The 20,956-nt window shown below is 44.0% G+C and overlaps 1 long non-coding RNA gene and 2 other non-coding genes across 3 annotated transcripts; 1 reads left to right on the top strand and 2 right to left on the bottom strand.

The window, feature by feature from the left end:
• The first annotated feature begins 7,364 nt into the window (after nucleotides 1-7,364).
• TRNAR-CCG lies at nucleotides 7,365-7,437 on the top strand. Its single transcript has one exon. It is a non-coding gene; the product is annotated as a tRNA-Arg (tRNA).
• Nucleotides 7,438-12,236: 4,799 nt separating this feature from the next.
• Nucleotides 12,237-12,338, bottom strand: LOC119867759. Its single transcript, XR_005384469.1, has one exon. It is a non-coding gene; the product is annotated as a U6 spliceosomal RNA (small nuclear RNA).
• Nucleotides 12,339-12,936: 598 nt separating this feature from the next.
• Nucleotides 12,937-20,956, bottom strand: LOC111094002. The gene is made up of 3 exons (XR_005384451.1): nucleotides 20,184-20,956; nucleotides 15,792-15,967; nucleotides 12,937-14,334 (listed from the first exon to the last, which is right to left on the bottom strand). It is a non-coding gene; the product is annotated as an uncharacterized LOC111094002 (long non-coding RNA).

Below are 20,956 nucleotides of genomic sequence, written 5' to 3' on the forward strand. Positions count from 1 at the left end.
TGCCCAGTGGAACGTTTAGTTGTGACTCTTGGGCAGAGAGGGACAAATACGTATGCTTCACAAGATTCCCAGAAAAAACCGAAGTTTCTAAATGTAGGCATCGAGGTATATTGTACTTAGAGGGTCCAAGGTTCGAGTTCTCTCCGTGGGCATCACGAGATGTCTCTCTCCCGAGCCTACAGCCATCAAGCCGGGACCCAGCTCTGGAGGCTCCCCTTACACTGGCCCTGGCATGCCAGCTGCAGGCCAGAAACACTTCTGAAGAGCAGAATTGGGGGTTAAAGGGAGAGCCAGGGTGGCCTTAGGATTGCAGAACGGTTCAGGGTTTTGTGGATCAGGAACCCTGTTCTGCCCTCTAGGGAAGGAGGCCTGGTGCGTGGTACCAGCTCAAGGTCTCCACTAGCAGAGGCTTTAGAGACGGGAAGAATAGGATCTTCTGAACAGGAGACGGAAAGTGGAACAGGATTTAGTGTGTTGATGGATTTGACAAGAGCGTGCACTCGAGGAATACACACAGAGCTTGACTAATGTGGATGTCCTCATCTTTCCCCAAGCTAGTAAGCTGGGAGCAGTAGCATTTCTGCTTATTTGTTTATGGTCAGGGGGGATCCAGAAGATGAAACAAGTTTGGTTTTGAACAAGGATTTTTAGACACGTATGGGACGGCCTCCTGGAGGTGTCTGATAAGCACTATGATGGAGGGATCTGGACCTCTGCAGAGACCTCAGATCTAGAGATTTTTATTTTTTATGTCTGCAGAAGAGACTGCCCATGAAAAATAGACATTATTTGCTCTTCCAGGGCCAAATCATAAACACATTTCCTTTTTTTTTAAAAAAAGATTTTATTTATTTATTTATTTGAGAAGAAGAGACAGCAAGCACTAGTTGGGGGAGGAATAGAGGGAGAGGGAGAAACAGACTCTCCACTGAGCGGGTAGCTCCAGGACACTGAGATCAGGACCTGAGCCAAAATCAAGAGTCGGTGGCTTAAAAGGACTAGCCACCCAGGTGCCCCCATAAGGACATTTCTTAACCAGTCCTCCAAGTTCTTTCTGCATCTACTCTCCTAATCAGCAGGCAGACTTAGAAACCATGTATTGAAGATGGTAAGCAACACACTGAAAGGTACTGGGTCCTTGACCTGTTGATTGAAGGAACACCCCACTGATCAGGAACCTTCATTCTCTACTGTATGTGTACAAGAAATACATTTCCTCCTCCTTAAGCCATTATATATTGGGGGGTTGTTTTGGTTTCACAGCACTTAGCATGATCTTAACTAATTCATCTTTGTTCTGTAAATTCACAACCCTTAATTCTAGGGACATATTTTAAATTTTTCTCTGATAATTTTCTTTTTCCTTCTTTTTTTTTTTTCTTTTCCTTCTTAAAGATTTTATTTATGATAGAGCACACAACAAGCAGGAGGAGGGAAGAGAGAGAAGCAGGCTCCCCATTGAGCAGGTAGTGTGATGCAGGGCAGGATCCCAGAACCCTGTGATCACAATCCAAGCTGAAGGCAGGTGCTCAAGCGACTGAGCCATGCAGGCTTCCCAGATAACTTTCTTTTGGTTCTTTCTTCTTCTTCTGTCTTCCCATTGTCTTTCTTTTCCTGTTTAGAATTCCTATTAGTTTGTTGTTGAACTACCTGGAATCATCTCTGAATTTCTTTACTTTCCATTGCTGTGTCTTTTTTGTTTTACTGTAAGAGAAATTTCCTCAGCTTTAGAGAACCATTCCCACATGGAACTCACTCATTGAAAGCTCCTTGCAAAGACCCAAGCAGGAAAGTGGGAGGTATTGATTCCACCCCACCTGCACTTCCACCACCCCAGCTCCATGTTAGGGGAAGAGTGAAGGAAATTCTTAGAAATCCCTGTCCAGACAACTAGGTATTTTTATTTCTGACTTGATTTATTTTGACTCTTTCTGCATCTGTAAGAGTATTCGCAAGTGCTAAAGAAACTGAGGGAATTAAAATCATCCTGGAATTCTTTCAAATAACTTTTCTATTATTCCCTTCTTCACACATAAACACTTGTGGAAATAGCTTTCCAAGCTCAGTTAGAGCCACTCCTGCCAGGGAGTGCCATGTTAGCAAACTGAAAATTAGGTAATTTCCATGTCCCTGTGAATGACCTGCATGGCCAGGACTGCAGAACAGTTGGGCCATCGTTTACCAAATGTCCAGCCACCTCTGGGCTTTTTCATCCCGAATAAGGTTGATGTGGTCCCAGCCAATCAGCAATTCCCCCCCCCTTCCTTATTGTTTGTACTTTCTTCTATAAAAGCTTCCTGTCTTTTACCTCATTTTTCAATTCTCTGAAAGGAGACTGTCCATTGAAGAGTTAGAGTTTGTTTGTATAACCTACATGGTTTTCTTTAATCACTTTTTAAACCCCAGAAAGGCAAGGATTGGCCACCATCTTGAATGCAGCAAGAGGACTTGGAGCTTCGAGCCCATGGACTTCTATAAACTTCCAACCATACTTCCCTCACTGGCCAACTTTTTTTCACTCTCTCTTCCTACTATGTTATGGAAGAGTGGAAATGCAGTTCATGTATGGAAAAACTTAAGGGGCACCTGGGGGGGCTCAGTGGGTTAAGCATCTGACCCTCGATTTTGTCTCAGGTCATGACCTCAGGGTCTAGAGATTGAGCCCCACGTCCAGGGCTCCCCACTCAGTGCAGAGTCGGCTTGGGATTCTCTCCTCTCCCTCCGCCCCTCCCCTGATCTCTCTCAAATAAATAAATCTTTAAAAAAATACAAATCTTCCAGCATTTCCAAATGTAACAACAGTTTGAAAAATATGCTTAGCATTGCCAACAATCAGTTGTGAGGCTAAAGAAAAAAAGAAAGAAAATACTTTTTCTAAACTATATTTTAAAAATATAGTTTTCAAACATGTTAGAGGAAAGATTGAGTTATAGATCACTATAGAAAGTAATATTACAAAATTGCTGTTATAGGAAAGGTAATAAAAAAATAATGCAGCCAAATAACATAGGAAAGCCACAAAGGTCTATTAGTAAGTTGACTTTTTGTGATGTTTGTGGAATTCACCCACTTTTTAAAATTTGCAATTTGTTTCAATTTATTTTTTATTCTAAATAAATATTTACTTTCATAGTAATTTTGTATTCACAGTTTTGTATTTTTTCTTAAAGATGGCCCCCAATATTATATAAGTTTTGGGTTCCTTAAGACATGGATCTGCTCTACCACCAAATTTTAAAAATCACACATTTACCCCAAACATTGGGATGTTGAAGCAAAACACTATGATTAAGAGAGTTATATAAGGACTTGAGACATTGAGTGCTGTGACAGCCAGGTGCTAAGTGCTGGGCTTGGACTCTACCAGGGCTGCCCTCTGCAAGCTTGAGTCCTGCTCACAGCAACTCCACTTCCTAACCTAGCCTGCTGATAAGAATTATTTGTGGCCGAGGAACCACTAACTGTGTTGGAAAAGACGATACTAGTACCATTAGTAGCACACCCCTTCCTTGTGCCCAATATTACTCAGCAGGCCCTATGTCCATAGAGCCAATTTGAATCTCAGCATTCTGACCTCAGTTTTGACTGTTCTTTCCTTGCTAGAGGAGAACAGTCTCAAAGCTGAGGTACTCCAACTTAAAATAATTTCTTATTGGGGCAGCTCGGGTGGCTCAGCGGTTTAGCGCTGCCTTCAGCCCAGGATGTGATCCTGGAGACCCGGAATCAAGTCCCATTTCAGGCTCCCTGTGTGGAGCCTGCTTCTCCCTCTGCCTGTGTCTCTGCCTCTCTCTCTCCTCTCTGTGTAATTTCTTATTGGACAATTCTGTAACCCAAAAGGAAAATAAATCTGAAACTATTGGTTTTCATGGAACTTGAGCTGCTCCTAATTATCCTCAACTCATTCCATCAGTAGTTTGCAAGTGCCTGATCTGAGCAGCTTTGAATCTTGCATAGAACCCAAAACGTATTCAGGATATAGTAACAATTTTCAGAAATCCTCGAGCAGCTGGTTAAAGAAAAGCAATGTGGTCACCTAAAATGATGGCAGGCTTTGAAATAACATTATCTACACTGCCAATACCATTTAAGCTGTCTTGCAGTATATTTGTTTTAAATTAAGTTTTCTTCATAGGGGAAGGGAAGGAAAAATAAAATAAGATAAAAATAGAGAGGGAGGCAAACCACAGGAGACTCTTAATTCTAGGAAACAAACTAAAGGGGATCCCTGGGTCTCAGCAGTTTAGCGCCTGCCTTTGGCCCAGGGTGCGGAGTCCTGGGATCAAGTCCTGGGATGGAGTCCCACATCGGCCTCCCTGCATGGAGCCTGCTTCTCCCTCTGCCTATGTTTCTGCCGCCCCCCTCCACCCCGTGTGTCTCTCATGAATGAATAAATAAAATCTTAAAAAAGAAACAAAGGGTCGGGTCGCCGGAAGCGAGTGGGCTGGGGGATGGGGTAACTGGGTGATGGGGCGTGAAGGAGGGCACGTGATAGAATGAGCACTGGGTGTTATATAAGACTGATGAATCACTAAATTTTACCCCTGAAACTAATAATACAGTATATGTTAACTGAACTGAAGTAAAGAATTTTTTAAAAATTAAAAAGTTAAGTTTTGCAATTCATTTAAAGTAGCTAGTGTAACCTTGACCCCAAAACTTTCCAAAGCTGAATGAAAAGGAATCAAAAGACCAATCTCATTCATGTGTATTGTTGCAAAAACTATGAATACAATCTTGGCATGTTAAAGTGAACAGCATATTGAGCTAATATTTTTCCAGGAACATGAGAATGATTTATCACCAGGAAAAAATTCCATTATTAAGATGAATTAATAGCTTGAAAGAGAAAAAAATGAAATGATCTCAGTCGATGTCAAAGGAATTTGGAAAAATTCAAAGTCCAAATTGGTACAGTTACTATGTAAAACAGTATAGACGGTCCTCAAAAATTAAGAACAGAATCACCATATGATCCAGCAATTCCACTTCAGGATTTTTATCCAAAGAAAGCAAAAACAGTAATTTGAAAAAATATCTGCACCCCTATGTTTACTGCAGCATTACTTACAATAGCCAAGATATGAGGAAAAAAGTGTATGTATCCATTGACAGATGAATGGATGAAGAAAATGTGGCATGTGGATAGAATGGAATATAGTCCAGCCTTTAAGGAAAGGAAATCCTGCCATTTCTGACAACATGGATAGACTCTGAGGCCTTTACGTGAAATGGAATGAATCAGAGAGACACAAATATCATATGATCTCATTTATATGTAGAATATAAAACCAAAGCAAAACAATCCAAAAAACCCTCATACATATAGAGAAAATCCCAGAGAATCCACTAAAGAGTTTAGACTTCAGAAGTTTGTTATGTCCTCTAGAATGTGACCACTTATTCCCAACTTGGTTCTGTAGCCCACCTTCTAATTTCTAAATTTGCTTGCTAGGGAATATTAAGGTTCTTTCTGTCTGTATTTTCACTCTTTACCAAAATATTATCAATAAAATCAGAAACCCTAGCATGTTGTCTTAGAATTATGTGTCAAGGGTTTTGTTTCTGCCTTTTGGGCCCTAACAGAACTGGCGGGTGTATAGTTTGCTGAGCCATGTCACTCCTCCTCCCTGCCCCCAGCATTTACCCCCATTACCCCTTCAGAGAAAAGCTCCCAGATTTGAAACCATAGGTTCCTGTTTCAGTGGAAAGCAACATCCCCTTGCCTACCTAAGGGAGAGATAGAGAGAAGTTCGGATCCAATAGATTTAGAGAGAATGCGTGAAGCTTTATTTCGGTGAGGTTTGTGGCAAGTGGGCCCAGCCATCTCTTACATCACTAAAAACAAGATGGATTCATCCTCCCTGTCCATGCAGCCTCCCCGGGGCTCTGCCAATGCCAGCAGTCTGGGAGGCCCATCTAACAAAAGATCACCTCATGCAAAAAATCCATACAATGTCTTTAATAACTGAAATAGTCCAGTGGGCAGAGCATTAGACTGAAGATTTGAGGATTCGGGGTTAGATCTTACATTTCACTGAAATTCTTTCCTTGTGACTGTAGTCCAAGAGTAGTTGACTGAGGACCCTCCCCTCCTTGAAGAAATCAATATTTTAGGGTGACAATGCATCCTGAACGGGAGCGGTAAATCTTTCCTATTTTATCCGGGGGACATGGTGGGTTCAGGGCACCTTGGCAGGTACAGTGTCTCAACCTGGAGGAAGGAATCTGAGAAAAAGCAGAAGCGGGAAGGTCACTCTGAGCTTCCTCCCACCCCTGAAACAGGAGAGAAAACCATCAAGTGAAATGACCCTCCCCCTGCTGAGAGGAGAGGAGCCTCCTGATCTCAGGAAAAGAGAGAAATCAAGAGGAATCCTCAGGAACAGGACTTGCTGAGTTTCCCCCAATTTACTACTCTGCATACTTTTTGGCCTACAGTATTTCTCTCCAGCTGCCCACCGTGCATCAGGCCCAGCATAGAAACACGCAGGTCTTCATTTCCTCAGGAAGGCTCCCGTGTCACCCCAAAGCTTATTCTGGACCGAGCGGGGGACCCACATAGGGTCACTTTGTCCCGCCCTCCCTCCACGACCTTCCTAAAAGTGCACCGGGGTCCTGCGTGGTCGGGGCGGGCGGGCGGGGCAGGGCAGGGCACGAGTCGGGGAGGCGGGTGTTGGGGGAGGGCACGCGTCCCCCGCCCACCCCTTGCCCCTCTCGGGCCCAGCGCGGCCCCGCAGAGCATCGCCCCTACCCGCGTCCCGGTCCCCGAGTGAAGGATGGGGCAGAATGTGGGCTGGGCGCCACCCCTCGGGGAAGACACTGCAGGCGAGAACCGGAGAAACGCGGGCGAGGCTGGCCCCGCGGGAGAGTGAGACGCGTGGGGGGGGGCTTTGCTTCCAACGACCTGTCATCCTGAAGGGACCAACACCGCCACGTCCACGGACGATCGGGTTGGGCGAGTCACACTGTCCTGTACGCGCGCATCCTGGTGACTGTGAAGCTCGTCCCCAAACTGCTGGGGATCGAGGCGCAGGCCAGCCAGGGCACGCGGGCACCCGGGAGAGGGCGTCCTGGCCGGGGCCCTCCGGAGCGCGCGGGCACCGAGCGGCCCGCCCCGCCCGCCCCTCCCCGTGTCGCCCCGGCAGGTGGCAGCTCGGCCGCTCACCTGCGCGCCTGCGGTGTGGCGCGCGCCCCGCACCCGGCCGGCCTCTGCGCGGGCCCCGGGCTCTGCAGGCACCTCCGCGGTGCGCGCAGCTGACCTCCCACGGGGGCCTGCGGGGAGCAGCACCCACAGATGAGGCCGCGGGGGGACCCGCCCCACCACTGCGCACCGTTTTTTACTGACTGCGGCAGCCCGCCCGCTAGCCGGCCGCGTGGCCTAATGGATAAGGCGTCTGATTCCGGATCAGAAGATTGAGGGTTCGAGTCCCTTCGTGGTCGCTGTTTTCCTCCCATCCCAGGGCAGCCTTTTCCTTTTCATCGGACGAGCGCGCGGAGTGTGCGTCCCGTGCCAGGGCTTCACACGGGGCGGAGCTGCGGGTGTGTACGCGAGGACCTTGCTTTCTAGTAGACCTAGCAGGTGACCTCAAGTCAGGAGAAATACACTGGCTGAAATTTGTTTCAGGTCCTAGCACGAGGTAAGGAACTGGCCGAGATCAAGGAGAGGGAGGAGGGTGCTCCAGGCAAAGTATTCCCAGCAGAAGGAAAAACTGCCAACTCGTTGAGAACCTAGAGGCACCTGGTCTTCCCGAACTCAGATTACTGAACTTCTGGGGGGAGGGAGGAGGAAGGGTTCCCTTAAAAAATCAGCAGAAAGGGGTACAGGTGAGTTGAATTTCTAGGAACAAGATCTCTGACTAGGATTCCTTATGACTGTGGCTTTGCACATGGTTTGAAATCAGTGTTCCCCAGATTTCCATAGCTCCCATAAACACAACACGACCTCCCAAATAATCATCTCAGAGAGAAGCCTTAAAGACAGAAGCTGCAAAAGGCTTTTACCCTAAACTGAACTGTCCTCCTGAAACATCGCTAGTAGTTCAGTCATGATAGGTTCATTTTTAGCAAGAGTGCGAATCCCATAAATGGATCTGAGCAGCAGAGAGGTTCCTCAAAAAGTTAAAAATAGTACCATTAAAAAAAAAAATCCAGCAATTCCACTTCTGAGTATATACTGAAGAATGAAAGCAGTGTCTCAAAGATATATTTGCACGCCCATGTTCATAGCGGCGTTATTCACAATAACCAAGCAGCGAAAGAAACCCAGATATCCTTGGAAGAATAAACGGGTGAACAAAGTGTATATACATACAATGGAATATTACTCTGTCTTAAAAAGGAAGGAAATCCTGTAACATACTACAACATGGATGAACCTTAAGGTTGATAGTTAAGTGAAATAAGCCAGTCACAAAAAGACAAATACTGTATGATTCCATTTACACAAAGTATCTAAAATAGTCCAATTCACAGAAAGAAAGTAGACTGGTAGTCATCATTGTGTGGGGGAAAGTGAAATGGGGAATCATTTAATCGGTATAAAGTTTCAATTTTGCAAGATAAAAAGAGTTCTGGCGATCTATTGCACAATATGAATATACTTAACACTACTTAGAAATGGTTAAGATGGAAAACTTTATGGTTTTTTTTGGGGGGGTTAAATCATAACTAAAAATACACATAAATATACATCTTTTAAAAAAATATACATCTTTTTAAAAATTCATTTGGGAAAAAAAAATTCATTTGGGGGCACCTTGGTGGCTCAGTGGTTGAGCATCTGCCTTTGGCTCAGGGCATGATCCCAGGGTCCTGGGATGGAGTCCCACATCACACTCCCTGCAGGGACCCTGCTTCTCCCTCTGCCTGTGTGTCTCTCTCTCTGTGTCTCTCATGAATAAATTTTAAAAAATCTTTAAAATTGATTTTAAAAAAATTTTTATTTAAAATTGATTTTAAAAAGATTTTTAAAAATCTTTAAAATTTAAAAAAAATCCACCCGGGATCCCTGGGTGGCTTAGCAGTTTAGTGCCTGCCTTCGGCCCAGGGCATGATCCTGGAGTCCCAGGATAAAGTCCTACATTTGGCTCCCTGCATGGAGTCTGCTTCTCCCTCTGTCTGTGTCTCTGCTTTCTCTCTGTGTCTCTCATGAATAAATAAATAAAATCTTTAAAAAGAATAAGTATTATTATTCCTTGTTGGAAAAGACAGAAGTGGGCATTAAAATGGTATTGCTTTCTTCTGTCCAAGGTAATATCCTGAGCCAAAGGCAGATGCTCAACTACTGAGCCACTACTGTGATTGTTGAGTCTAGGGCAGTTCTATTTTTAACTTTTTGAGGAGCCTCCAGACTGTTTTCCACGGTGGCTGCACCAATTTGCATTCCCACCAGTGCACAGGGTTCCTTTTTCTCCACATCCTTGCCAACACTTGTTTCTGTGTTTCTCCAAATCTTTGCCAACACTTGTTGTTTCTGTGTTTTTTATTTTAGCCATTCTGACAGGTGTCAGGTGATAACTCATTATGGTTTTGATTTGCATTTCCCTGATGGTCAGTGATGTTGAGCAACTTTTTATGTGTCTCTTAGCCATCTGTACGTCTTTTTTGGAGAATGTTTGTTCATGTCTTCTTGCCCTTTTTTTTTTTCTAAAAATTTTATTTATTTATTCATGAGAGACAGAGAGAGAGGCAGAGACACAGGCAGAGGGAGAAGCAGGCTCCCTGCAGGGGGCCTGATGCAGAACTCGATCCAAGGACCCCGAGATCATGCCCTGAGTCGAAGGCAGATGTTCAAACACTGAGACACCCAGGGTGCCCTCTTCTGCCCATTTTTAAATTGGATTTTTTTGTTTTTTGGTCTGGACTCTCACTTCTATTCCATTGGTCTGTCTGTCCACCCTTATGTCAGTACCACACAGCTTTGGTTACCTTAGCTTTTACTAACCTTTGAGATCAGGAGGTGTGAGTCCTCCACGTTTGTTCCTTTTCAAGATTGCTTCAGCAATTCATATTGAAATTTATTTATTTTTTTTAAAGATTTTATTTACTTATTCATAGACGCAGAGAGAGAGAGAGAGGCAGAGACACAGGCAGAGGGAGAAGGAGAAGCAGGCTCCATGCAGGGAGCCCGATGTGGGACTCGATCCCCAGTCTCCAGAATCACACCCCAGGCTGCAGGCGGCGCCAAACCTGCTGCGCCACCGGGCTGCCCCATATTGAAATTTAATATGAGTGGAAAGAATGCCTTTTTCTTTTCTGCAAAAAAAGGTAGTGGGGGTATGCCTGGGTGGCTCAGCGGTTGAGCGTCTGCCTTCGGCTCCGGGTGTGATCCTGGAGTTCTGGGATCCCATCAAGTCCCACATCGGGCTCCCCACAGGGAGCCTGCTTCTCCCTCTGCCTGTGTCTCTGCCTCTCTCTGTGTCTCTCATGAATAAGTAAATAAAATCTCAAAAAAAAAAAAAGTTGTTGGAATCTTGATAGTGATTATATTGATCTGTAGACCACTTTGGTAGTATTAACATCTTAACAAGATTTGTCTTCCTATTTAGGAACATGGGCTGTCCTCTTTGGGTCCTCTTTAATTTCTTTCAGGAATGTTTTATAGGTTTTAGTGTACAAGTCTTTCATCACCTTGGCTGTATTCATTCCCAGGTATTTTATTATTTAAATGTTATTATAATTGGGATTGCTTTCTTAATTTTCTTTATGGATTGCTGTTCATTGCTGGTAGATAGAAACAGAACTGATTTTTGTGTGATTGTCTTGTCCTCTGCAACCTTGCTGAGCTCATTTGTTAGTTCCTGTGGGTTCTTTGGATCATGTCCTCATGAATAGAGACAGTATTATTATTTCCTTTTTTAAAGGTTTTATTTATTATGAGAGAGAGAGAGAGTGAGAGAGAGAGAGAAGCAGAAGCAGAGGGAGAAGCAGAAGGAGAAGCAGGCTCCATGCAGGGAGCCTGACCTGGGACTCGATCCTGGATCATGCCCTGGGCTGAAGGCGGTGCTAAACCGCTGAGCCACCTAAAGATCCCCTATTATTTCCTTTCTAAAACGATGTAACTTTTTCTTATTTCTAATTTCTAATCGGATGCCTCACATTGATTTTTCTTCTCTAATTGCTCTGGCTAGAACATTCAGTACGACGTTGACGAACATAGTAGCATAGTAATGAAAAAGGCATCCTTGTCTCATTCTTGATCTTAGGGAGAAAACTTTTTCAGTGTTTCAACATTGAGGATGATGTTCACTGTGGGTTTTCCATAAATGTCTTTTATCATGCTGAGGAAGGGGATGCTCTTTTCTGTGGTGAGTCACTGTCTCAAAAGGGCGATATTCTTAACAAAACTGGATAAAATGGAGTTAAATAGGAATATTGTGTCATTTCAACAAATTCCACATCAAATTTATTTAAAAGTTGAAGGATGGGATCCCTGGGTGACACAGCGGTTTGGCGCCTGCCTTTGGCCCAGGGTGCGATCCTGGAGACCTGGGATCGAATCCCACGTCGGGCTGCCGGTGCATGGAGTCTGCTTCTCCCTCTGCCTGTGTCTCTGCCTCTCTCTCTCTCTCTCTATGTGACTATCATAAATAAATAGAAATTTAAAAAAAATGTTGAAAGATTCCAGAGCAAAGGACTTAGCTGAATTCTCTACTGAAGAGTCCTGGCCTAATGATTCCGAGAGAAATCCAGTTTGGATACTTGTATTGTGGTTTTCCTAGGAGCCCTCTGCTGCTGGAACACATGTATCTCATTCACACTCGCTCATTGATAGAGGTATCAGGCCTGTGTTGTAGGGTTGTTTTGGCCTGTCTTCTACACCTACTTTCTATGCTGACTATTCTGCCTTTTTTTTTTTTTAAGTATCTTCATTTTTCGTTAAGCTGGAGCTTTCCACAATTCAGTTGAATTTTAACTTGACTTTTTAAATTTTTATTTTATTTATTCATTACAAAGAGAGAGAGAGTCAGAGGGAGAAGCAGGCTCCATGCAGGGAGCCCGACGCGGGACTCGATCCCAGGTCTCCAGGATCACGCCCTGGGCTGAAGGCGGCGCTAAACCACTGAGCCACCCTAACTTGACTTTTTGAATCTTTGACATGTTTTACCCTGGGGCACATTGGCTTCACAATGATAATAACTTAAGGATGAATAACGTTAGGATGAAAATTTGCCATTCTGAGGATACCTTAATCAAACCTGCATTTACTGCTTGATTTAATTTTTATTTTTTTTTCCTTTAAACATATGGAATGCTTCATGAATTTGCATGTCATTCTTGTGCAGGGCCCACGCTAATCTCTGTATCACTTTAAACTCTGGTATATGTACATTCAAGCAAGCATGCTATTCTGCATTATTTTGCTAAAGACAAAGAAGTCAGGTGCTGACTTTCTATTAACTTCGGAACACTTTTAGCTAGTACACAACCCTGTGGCCTTGCCTATGCCCATTGGATTCACTTACAAGCAAGTTGCTCTGTGTAAAGATCGAAGGAAAGATGGAAAACCGATCTGGAAACTGAATGCTAGGGACAGGGAGGTGATGACCCTCAGAGAGAACTACTACTATTTATTTCACAATCCATGGGTTGTCCTAAAGGGCTGTCTACCTAAATTCTTATTCTGCTAAGAGGTCTGTTCTTATAAAGGATGAAGAAGAGGGGCACCTGGCTGGTCAGTTGGAAGAGTATGTTACTTTTGATCTTGGGGCTGTGGGTTCAAACTCCATGTTGGGTATAGAAATTATTTTTAAAAAGAAAAAAAACTTAAATAAGAGGATGAGGAAGTGAGATGGAGAGAATATTGAAAGGCTCTGCCATCAGGGACCACTGATTCTCAACCACAAACACCAAAAACAGATGTGATAATGTCTTCACACAGCTGTAAGGAAAGGAGCAAAAGGTAGACCATGCAATGAGTTTCCACAAAATTACACTTACTTAGTTTAAGGATTTTTATTCTTTGAGCATGTGCTTTTCAGTGCTGATATTTAAAATGCTTTTCCTTTTGTTTTGACACTTTAGAAATTAATGATTAATAATAACAAAAGTGGTAGTTTCAGACCAATAGCTTTATATTTATCCAAAATTATCAAATCCTATTCAAAATAACTGGTCGCAAAATAGTCTCATATCAGATTACACAGAGCAAAAGGTATTCATAACAAAGGTCATTTGGAATAAAAAGTAAGGCCCCAGCTTTCTGCCTTTTTGGAGCTTCTCACCATGTAAGATGACTTCAAATACTGTCCAATATTTGGCTTTTCAATATCCACACACAGTATTTTATTATTTTATTTTTAAGATTGATTTATTTATTCATGAGAGACACAGAGAGAGAGAGGCAGAGACACAGGCAGAGGGAGAAGCAGGCCTGATGCAAGACTCAATCCCAGGATTCTGGGATCACAACCTGAGCCAAAGGCAGACACTCAACCACTGAGCAACCCAGGTGCCCCACACACAGTATTTTAAATAAAATATTATATGTAACTGCATTTCACTACTTACACAGCATTAGTCTGGAACTAGACTGAGCTTTCCTGTGGGCAGGTAAGTTTTATTTGTAGTAAGTTTGTACTCAATGAAATTGTAATTAAGCTGGGAAGGGCCGGATTTCAAATAAACATGTTAGAATAAGTTTCTAGTGATTTAGACTAAGTGTCCAAGAGGACAACATCCTCACAACGTGCTGGCTTTGTGCAGACAAGTAGAGAGCAACAAGGTACAGGAGCTGAGAAGGATCAAACTGAAAATCAGGGACACCTGGATGGCTCAACGGTTGGGCTGAGAGTCTGCTTTTGGCTCAGGTCGTGATCCCGGGGTCCTGGGATCTGGTCTCGCATTGGGCTCCACACAGGGAGCCTGCTTCTCCCTCTGCCTGTGTCTCTGCCTCTCTGTGTCTCTCATGAGTAAATAAATAAAATCTTAAAAAAAAAAAAAAAAAAACACTGAAAATCAGAGCTAAATAGAGCTGTTGTGAGTTCGTTGAAATCCAGAAAGCACCAAAATGCAAGGGGTAGTAAAGGAGACAGACATAATAGTTCTACATTTCAGATGGATAAAACATGTAATATCCCATCATGCTGGATAAAAGATACATGAGGCATAGTAAACATTTTAAGAGTGTATTTGAGCAAAAAGTGATGAGAATCAGGCAGCACCAAACCTGAAGTGGATAGGAATGCTCTACCACCAGCTCAGGGAGAGACTTCTAAGAAAGTAGAAGCAGGGGTGCCTGGGGGGCTCAGCTGTTCCAGCATCAGACTCTTGTCTGGATCTCAGGGTCCTGGGTTTGACCCCACAATGGGCCAATGGGCTCCAGGCTGGGTGTGGAGCCTATGTAAAAAAGAAAAAAAAAAAAAAAAAAAGAGCAGAAGGAAAATGTTGATTGCCTATAGCTTAAAAGCCTCCTTGGCTGCTTGGAATAATTGAACATGATTTCATAACCTTGAAGCATTGATAGGCTTAGGCTTTGGCCTATTTACGTAAGCCACCACAGCCTCAGACACCTCAGTGTGATGGTCTCCTTTCTTAATTCATTTATCACACTACATGGCATTAAGATAAAAGAAATGCATCAGTTTTTTCCTTTTTTTCTTTTTTTTAAATGCATCAGTTTTGATAAAGAAGTGAGCATAGTTCAGTTCAGTCTTGCAACTTGAGCTTAATCTAATGAACAAATCTTTGTTGAACTCAATGGGTTGGAAATATTCCCTATTCTTTACTTCAGGGTTTTCCAAAAGGAGTATTACTAGCAGTTTGGATGGAAAAACTCTTTCTTTATACTCCACTGGAATATCCTCTCCTCTATACAATTATCTGTACAATATATGATAATATGTACTATGTAACATAATGTCTAGAATTTCTGGACTCTACCCACAACATATAAGTGGCACGCCCCAGTCATAGTGACAACCAAAAAATGTCCCCAAATATATTTTTAAATGTAGATCAGAAGGTAGCAATGCTCTGGCTTAGAAACTGCTGAATATTAGCGCACTCAGTTACTTTACTGCTAGAATAAACAAAGGATTTTGTTTCATATGATTTGCTCTATGGTTTCCTTTTAATTAGAAGTTGATTCCTTTTTAGAAGGGCATTCATGTTCCTTAGCTTCTTTTAAAAGAAAAAGCATATATTAGTTTGTTTCCACAGTAGTGAGTGAAGAAAAGCCATTTCACAAGTAAGTTGAGAGTACATAAACTATATCTCCTGGAGAGATATAGTTGAAAAATGTAACACCATCATCGTTTTAGATAGAAGGGAATAACTAATTATATTAACAAGTATATGGTACTTAATAAATCTATTACCTTTTTTTTTCTTTTAAAGAGCATAACTTGGGTATCCCTGGGTGGCTCAGCAGTTGAGTGCCTGCCTTCGGCCTAGGGCGTGATCCTAGAGTCCCAGAATCGAGTCCCACGTCAGGCTCCCTGCATGGGGCCTGCTTCTCCCTTTGCCTGTGTCTCTCCCCCCCCGCCCCCCACGACCTCTCATGAATAAATAAGTAAATCTTTAAAAAAAAAAAAAAAAGAGCATAACTTAAATATAGTCTCACTTGGTCAAGGTGATGGTCCTCCCAGCCCATACTGCATGATCCTGAAATTGTGGAACACAATGATGCTCTTCTAGACTCAACTCATGAGTTACATATATACTCACACGAATACGATGTGGGGAAAGCTTTCCATATCAAGCAAGCCTTTCTAGACATTTAAGGACACAAATCAGAGAGAGAAAAAGATGTAGCTGTGATGAGTGTAGAACGTTAGGATTCCCCTGTGACTGACCTTTAGAGGTACTGACGGGAAGTACCAGGAATGTAATTATGAGTACCAGGAAGTACCAGGAATGTAATTATGAAATATCAGGAATGTAAAAATTTCCATAGCAGCTCCTTAACTTGATCCACTGGCTGCTTTTCTCAACACCTCCAAGCAGTTATCTGAATCCCGACGCTATCTGCCTGGTGATGTAAGCAAAATGTTAGAAATCATTAAGAACTGTTACTTGTTTCTAGAAACTCCCTTGGTTTTTAGGATGCCATGCTCATTAAATGATTTGTCACACACTGAATAGTAGCTTGGGTCAAGCTCTGTCTATAGTTCCTTGCCATTTACCTGGCATCTATCTACAGATGAGGAAGATGCTCCTTAGGGCACAACCTGGAGGTGAGACACACAGATAAGTGTACAGCTACAACACAGTGTGGCAAATGCTCCAACCAAAGGGAAGTGTCAGAGCTACTGGGGCATTGAACTCTGAAGACAGTCAAACACAGAGGACAGGCTGATGGGCCATCTTAAAACATGAGTACAGATGGTTAGACCAACTGTTAGACAAGGGAGGGAGGGAGACAAGAGGTTTTCAGCTGGAACGTACGAAGTTACAGAGGCATTCTTTAGATGGTACTGTTGGCCAATGGAAGCACAGATTGAGTAGGAAGGGGAAGGATGTGGGGCTGGAGAAGCAGGCTGGATATGAAGAGTCTTGTTGCCAGGCTCATGAGCTGGCCCATCACCAGGTCTACGCAGGCACATGAGAGTAGCTTTGGGCTTTATGGCAGTCACTGTGGTGATGGCATGGATGATAGACCCCACACCTGGAGGCAAGGAGACTGGTTTTGAGACCACACGAACAGTTGAGGAGAGCTCAAAGGAGGCAGGAGAACTTGCTGACCAAATGAAAAAAAGCAGCTCCCCTGAAGTGACTTTCATGCTTCTAACCAGAGGACTGCCTCCCCTTTCATCTCTTGTAAGTTGTCATCCCTTGACTTTTTCTGTGTTCTGACAGAGCTTACTCTGCCAACTACACTCTTCTTTCTGATAACTTGGCTGGCTCACAAATCTTACGGCTTCACCTGTCTTTGCTTATATATCCACAAATATACATCTCTAGTCACCATGCTATTAAGCTCAAGTTTTGTATTTTGGCAAGGAAGGTCTAAAGCCTAATTTCACTTGCATGTTCCATCTCCTTCACACTGTTCAAAATCCAATGATCGGGACACCTGGATGGCTCAGTGGTTGAACGTCTGCCTTTGGCTCAGGGCGTGATCCTGGGGTCCCAGGATCGAGTCCCACATCGGGCTCCCTGCATGAAGCCTGCTTCTCCCTCTGCCTGTGACTCTGCCTCTCTCTCTCTCTCTCTCTCTCTCCCTCTGTCTCTTATGAATAAATAAAATCTTTAAAAAAATGGATCACAGACTTAAATGTAAAACACAAAACTGTAAAACTTCTAGAAGATACCAGAGGGGACAATGTAAGTGAGCTCGGCTTTGGTTATAACTTTTTAGATACAACATCAAAAGGGACACCTGCGTGGCTCAGTGGTTGAGCATCTGCCTTTGGGTCAGGGTGTGATCCCGGAGTCCCAGGACCAAAGTCTCACATCGAGTTCCCCTTGGGGAGCCTGCTTCTTCCTCTGCCTATGTCTCTGACTCTCTCTGTGTGTCTCTCATGAATAAATAAATAAAATCTTTAAGAAAAAGATACAACTCCAAGAGCATAAAGAAATTGGTTAAGTTGGCTTCATTAAAATTAATAACTTTTGCTCTGCAGGAGCCGCTACTAAGAGAATGAAAGGACAAACTGTAGCCTGGGTGAAAATCTTTTTACAAAAGAAGTATCTGATAAAGGACTTGTGTCTAAAATATACCACATTTTCTAGTAATGCTGATCGGGTATTTGGGACTTGCATTTCTGTATAACATCATGATCAATGCCAGAGTCAAAATTCACACAATCACTTAGTTTGCTGATAGTACTTAAAAATGTTAGAACATGTAATGGGAAAAGGATACTTTTTGTAACAGTAAAGTAGAAAAACAAAAACAAAAAATGTGGTGGGTCTCTATAGGGATTTTTAAAAAACTGCTGCCTTATAAAAAAAGACGAATTTAGTAAATAGAAATATATGCCTTGCTCTTAATCTAGGAATTTAACATAATTCAAATATAAACACAAAAAAATTAGTGGAAGGAGTGTAGGAGGAAGATAATATAATGATACTAATGTTCACCTGGAAAAATAAGCATATAATAATCAGAAAAAGACTGTTAGAGAGCAGTGATGAGGACTAGCTTTACTAGATATTAAAAATATATTTTATAAAATGAGATAAAAACAGATTAAATGAGATAAAAATGAGAGGGAGGCAAACTTTATGAGACTCTTCACGATGGAGAACTGGGGGTGGGGGATGGGCATCAAAGAAGCACCTGCTGTGATGCACTGGGTGTTACAGGTAAGTGATGAATCACTAAATTCTACTTCTGAAACCAATTCTACACTATAGGTTAAGTAACTTGAATTTAAACAAAAAAATAAACATTCAAAGAATTTTTTAAGATGTATTTTAAAGCTACAATGATTGGGGCACCTGGGTGGCTCACTTGGTGAAGCATCAGCCTTTGCCTCAGGTCATGATCCCAGGGTCCTGGGATGGAGCTGTGTGTTGGACTCCTTGCTCAGGGATGGAGAACCATCTCCATCTCTCTCTACCCCTCCCCTGCTTGTTCTCTCTCTCTCAAATAAATATATAAAATATTTAAATAAAGCTACAATGATTAAAACACATTAGCACTGGAGAAGAAATGGACCAACAGCAGTGAGTGGTCCACCTGTGCCCTCTCCAGTATTCTTGCCCGCCGCTCCCAACCTAGTATCACCTGGAACTGTTACGTGACTGTGCTCTGCCATTCCACTTCATCCAGGGTCTATTTGCGATGGCTCCAGTTTGGTCTACCCTGACTTGTACCCCCGCCCCGCCTCCTGTGAGGGTCCTTGAGATCACTACCATCTCACGGATCTAACTCCTAACTCCATCAGTCCAGGACTGTACAGGTTCTCCTGTAATTAGGAAAGCATATGCTTCCTTGAAATATGTATTTACAAGTAAGATAAAATCATTCAGCCTGGCAGCCTGGGTGGCTCAGCGGTTTAGCACTGCCTTTGGCCCAGGGCGTGATCCTGGAGTCCTGGGATCGAGTCCCACGTCAGGCTCCCTGCATGGGGCCTGTGTCTCTGCCTCTCTCTGTGTTTCTCATGCATAAATAAATAAAATCTTAAAAAATTTGGAGATTTAATTGCTCCAAATCTGAGCGTCTGTCCCTATACACCTTCTAGGAGTTGCCGAGATCCAGAACACCCTATCAGAAGGTTGGCAATGAGCCTAGTGACAGGAAATGGCATGAGAGCAATGGAGAGGTTCATTGTATTCATTTTGGTGGCTAGGTATTTGCTCAAGCAATGTTCCCCTATCTGTCCCTCTTCTTGATGGCTTCAATTAGAGTGAAGAATCCCTGAAGTTCCCAATAGGATAAAAACAAAACCTGAAGCTCATAGCTCTGTGTTTATTTACAGAAAACAGAAACCTGCCCACTCTGCAAGTGCTGGGTAGATGCCTCCCCGTGGAGCAGAGATCTAAACCCTCTCCCCGAGGACAGCTCACATTCTCTCCCACCTGCTTTCTGGGCTCATCCAGCTCCCTCTCCAGGTCCTCCAGCACAGCCACCACCCCGTTCCTGCTCTCAGCATGCTGCTCCCGCATCCAAGCCTAAAGGTCCTTGGGCAGGAACTGCTCCTTGCCGGGGGGTTTGGGGTACAGCCAGTGTTGGCACAGCTCATGGATCCTGGTGCGACTTAGAGCCTCAAGGGATCCAGCTGTCTGGATAACAAAACTCTCTGAAATAGGCAAAAGATCTCCCTGGTACGCTGGATTCTGGTTTCCAAGTATGTTCATTGTTCTCCACTATTAAGGAACAGAACCCCACAGACTCCTGTGGAGCTGGGAGGGTAAGAGCCTCAGCTTCCTGTGGCTTCATTGCTGGATTGAAACAACCCTAAAGGGTGTATTAAACTCTCTCCGTGGAGAGATCCCCCTTGAGGTTCTTTCCAGTGTGGCAAAGAAGTGGAAAACCTACAAACAGGACCATCTAGATGCCAGAGGCATTTTTGACTCAGGAAACAATAAGGAAATACCATTAGGAAAAACAAAAGCTAAAATCATTCCCATGCTTCCAAAAGACAATTTCGTCATCGTCCAGGAGCAAAGAAAACCTGTAAGAGACCAGAGATCACAAACTCCCAATTCCCAGAGAGTGAAAGATCCTTGCGTTTCCTGCTTTCCCGCGAATGAACTGCCCCTTCCCGCTCGGATTCCAGGAGCCTCCCCTTTGCTACCTGACAGGGATGCTGTTAGGGATAGTGTAGGGGTCCGTCTTCCCCGGATCGGGGCTCCTCTTCCACATATTCACACCAAACGCTTCCTGGGTTTCTGAAGTGCTTCTGGCCCCCAGCAGGCCCCGGCATCGCCTACAGCAGAAATCCACGAGGCCCGTAGAGGTTTCCTGGGGCTTCTGCTACAGCCCAGGGAGGGCAGCAGGAAGGACTGTGTGCTCAGGCTGGCTCCCCAGGTGTTCTCAGGAAACTCGGGTGGCAATGGGGTTGTAGTAACAAGCACCTCGGGTGGGGGATGCACGAGCACCTGCGCATTCATAGGTCATGTTGCTCCCGCGTGGCCTGTCTCACGGAATGCGAATCATTCAAATCACCACCCCGGCTGTGACCTCTAGTGTCACAAGGAGGGAAAGTCCCGGAAAGTCCAGGACCCATCCCGGAGCAGACTGGGTTCAGCTTTTTCTCCTCTTTGTTTCTTTCCTTAAGGAGTTAGCCAAACAACGCTGGATTTGGGTCAGGCCCCAAACAGTGCAGGCCCCGCTCTACGCTCCACCAACGTCCCCCGAGGTCACCACCGAGTCAGGAGGACGACTAAGGACAACCTGTCATTCCAAGTAACCCCGTCTCCGATAAGGAAGAAACGGGAAGGTCTCCAGCTCACGCGTCTTCCCGGGATGCGTCTCCGCGTCCGCACAGCGCGCGGCCCCCCGGGGGGCTCGGCGGCCTGCCTGGAGGAGGTGGCGAGCGCGGGCCCGCTGGGGGAGCGGGGCGGGGGC

Source organism: Canis lupus, chromosome 35 (assembly GCF_011100685.1).
Source record: "Canis lupus familiaris isolate Mischka breed German Shepherd chromosome 35, alternate assembly UU_Cfam_GSD_1.0, whole genome shotgun sequence".
NCBI lineage: Eukaryota > Metazoa > Chordata > Mammalia > Carnivora > Canidae > Canis > Canis lupus.